A 3,825-nucleotide genomic window follows, 5' to 3' on the forward strand; every position below is an offset into this window, starting at 1 on the left:
GAGATCTCGGTGCCGAGGCGGGGAGTGTAAGTGTTTGCGCTTGGTTGCGGGGAAGTGGCCTCCGTCAACGGGCTCTGCCGCTCCCCCACCTCCCACTGCAGGCCACCCCGTCTCACTCTCATCCCCCCCCCCCTCCTACCCACACCCATCTCCAGACTTCACCCAGTTCAGACCCCTCATCCCTTTTGAAGCTGGAACCCCTCCTCCATCTCTTCTTCTATCCCCCTCCTCCCCCTTCCATCCCCATTCCCAAGTCATCCCAGGCTTCCACAAGAACACATTACAATAGGAGTAGATGTAGGGCCTACCAGCCCTTCAAACCTGCCCTACCATTCAATATGATCATGGCTGACCTATATGACGATCATGGTAGGCTAGTCTGGAAGGTTAGATCGCACTGGATCTAAGGGGAGATGGCTGATTGGATTCATAATTGGCTCTGTGCTAGGATGCAGAGAGTGATGGTTTAGGGTAGTTTCTCGGACTGGAGGCTGGTGTCTACTGGTCCACCACAGGGGTTGGTGCTGGGACCTTTGTTGTTTGTATTTATATAAACAAATTGGATGTGAATATTACAAGGCATGGTTAGTATGTTTGTGGATGATACTAAAATAGCTGGTGTTGTAGACAGCAGAAGGTTATAAAAAATTACAGGGGGTTCTTGGTCAGCGAGATATGTGGGCTGAGGATTGGCAAATGGCTTTCAATCCAGATAAATGTGAGGTATTTTAGGACATCAGACCAGAGTAGGACTTATTCTCTGAATGGGAAGGCCCAGGGGAGTGTTATGGTACAGAGGGACCTCGGAGTGCAAGTACATAATTCACTGAAAGAGGCGTCACAGGTAGATAGGGTGGTGAAGAAGGCATTTGACACACTGGCCTTCATTGGTCAGGGCATTGAGCACTGGAGTTGGGAAGAGAAACAAAGGTCTGCGAATATTGGAATCTAGATGAAAAACACTATGATGCTGGAGGAACTCAGCAGGCCAGGCAGCATCTGTGGAGAAAAGCAGGTGGTCAATGTTTCGGGTCAGGACCTTTCTTCAGGACTGAAGATAGGAAAAGGAGAAGCCCAATATATAGGAGGGAAAGGCTGAGCAGTGATAGGTGGACAAAAAAGGGGAGGCGGGGTGGGCACAAGGTGGTGATAGGCATGTGTGGGGGAGGGGGGGAGAGCAGATCCACCGGGGATGGGTCAAAGGTAAGGAGGAAGAAAGGGGGTAGAAAAAATGAGAGAGAGGCTAGGAAAGGGAAGAAAAGAAGAGGCATCGTGGGTGTGGGGAGGTGTGGTGGGAGAATTCAATGTTCACGCCGTTAGGCTGCAAGGTTGCAAGACACAAAATGAAGTGCTGTTCCTCCAGTTTGCACTTGGAATTCTCCTGGCAGTGGAGGAGGCCGAGGACTGACATATCTGTGATGGAGTGGGAGGGAGAATTGAAATGACTGGCAACAGGGGAGCTGCAGATCGCGATTACGGATGGAGCGCAGGTGTTCTGCGAAACGGTCATCTAGTCTGCGTTTGGTTTTGCCAATGTAGGGGAGGCTGCACTTGGAGCACCAAATGCAGTAGATGATATTAAGGGAGGTGAAGGTAAATCTCTGTCTCACCTGAAGGGATTGTTTGAGTCCCTGGATGGAGGTGGTCCAGGGCCAGATGTCGCATCTATGGCAGGGGCAGTGGAAAGTTCCCGGGGTGGGAGCGGGATGGGTGGGTGGGGAGGGGGGGAGGAGGGGAGGAGTGAACTCAGGAGTCACAGAGAGAGCGGTCCCTGCGAAAGGGGAAGATATGCTTGGTGATAAGGTCCTGCTGGAGATGGCGGAAGTGGCGGAGAATGATGTGTTGGATTCGTAGGCTGGTAGGATGAAATGTGAGGACAAGGGGGACCCTATCCCTGTTAGATCTGGGAGGAGTGGGGGTGAGAGCAGAGGTGCGGGAAATGGCAGAGATGCAGGTGCGAGCTCTCTCGACCATATTAGGGGTGAAGCCACGGTTAGTAAAGAAGTTGGACATCTCGAAGGTCCTGAACTGGAAAGCCTCACTGTGGGAGCAGATGCGGCAGAGATGGAGAAATTGAGAAAAAGTGGTAGAGTCCTTGCAGGGGACCGGGTGGACGGAGCTGTAATCGAGGTAGCTGTGGGCGTCAGTGGGTTTGTAGAAGATGTCGGTGGATAATGAATATCCTGAGATGGAGATGGAAAGATCAAGAAAGGAGAGGAAGGTGTCAGAGATAGTCCAAGTGAATTGGAGAGCAGGGTGAAAACTTGTGGCGAAATTTATGAAACTGTCGAGTTCCACATGGGTGCAAGAGGTGGTACCAATGCCTTCGTTGATGTAGCAGAGAGAGAGTTGAGGAATGGGGTCGGAATAGGCTTGGAACAGAGACTGTTCAGCGTAACCAACAAAGAGGCAGGCATAGCTGGGGCCCATGCGAGTGCCCATGGCTACACTCTTGGTCTGTAGAAAGTGAGAGGAATCAAAAGTGGTTTAGAATGAGGACAAGTTCAGCCAGGCCAGGCGGAGGAGAGTGTTGGTGGAAAGGGACTGGTTCTGTCTCTGGTCAAGAAAAAAGCAGAGGGCGGTGAGGCTGTCATGATAGGGACTGGAGGTATATAGGGACTGGACGTCCATGGTGTAGATGAGGTTGTGTGTACCGGAGAACTTAAAGCTGTGGAAGAGTTGGAGAGCGTGTGATGTGTCACGGACATAGGTGGGAAGGGATTGGACCGGGGGGACAGGATAGTCTCCAGGTACGAGTATACGAGCTCTGTGGGGCAAGAGCATGTGGAGACAATAGGTCTGCTGGGACAGTCCTTGTTGTGGATTTTTGGGAGAAGATAGAAGCGGGCAGTCCTAGGTTGCGGGACTATCATGTTGGTAGCTGTGGGGTGGAGATCTCCCGAGGTGATGAAGTCAGTGATGGTGCGGGAGATAATGTCCTGGTAGTCCTTGGTGGGGTCATGGTTAAGGGGTAGGTAGGAGGAAGTGCCCAAGAGTTGGTGTCTGGCCTCTGCAAGATTGAAGTCAGTACTCCCAACTACCACGGCACCACCTTTGTCGACTGGTTTGATGACAATGTCAGGGTTGGTGCGGAGGGCGTGGAGGGGGTAAGGTTGGTGAGGGTGAGGGAAGCAGAAAAGTCAAGACGGCTGATATCGCGCTGACAGTCGGTTATGAATAGGTCCAGGGAAGGTAACAGGCCCGGTGGGGGAGTCCAGGTGGAAGAAGAGGGCTGGAGGTAGGAGAATGGGTCATTGGAAGGGGGAGAGGATTTCTTACTGAAGAAGAAGGCACGGAGGCAGCGGAAGAAGAGCTCAGCATCGTGCCTGGCTTGGATTTCGTTGAGGTGGGGGCATAGAGGTACAAAGGTGAGGCCTTTGCTGAGAACAGACCACTCAGCCTCGGGGGGGGGGGGGGGGGTCAGGTGGGATGGTAAAGACCCAACAGGGGTTAGAATTAGGGCTAGAGGAGGAAGGGTGGGGGAGGGGGGTTAGAGGGGCTGGGCTGGTGAGAGGAAAGGGGTAAGAGGGGTTGGGAGTGGTACAGGGGTGATGAGTGCAATGAAGGATAGGACCTGCACCTCCCTTAATATCATCTACTGCATTCAGTGCTCCAAGTGGGGCCTCCTCTACATTGGCGAGACCAAACGCAGACTAGGTGACTGATTCGCAGAGCACCTGCACTCTGTCGGTAACCGTGATCTGCATCTCCCCATTGTCAGTCACTTCAATTTCCTCTCCCACTCTATCACAGATATGACAGTCCTCGGCCTCCTCCACTGCCAGTAGAATTCCAAGTACAAACTGGAGGAACAGCACCTCATTT

The sequence above is a fragment of the Pristis pectinata genome, chromosome 7, assembly GCF_009764475.1.
Source record: "Pristis pectinata isolate sPriPec2 chromosome 7, sPriPec2.1.pri, whole genome shotgun sequence".
NCBI classification, from domain to species: Eukaryota; Metazoa; Chordata; class Chondrichthyes; order Rhinopristiformes; family Pristidae; genus Pristis; species Pristis pectinata.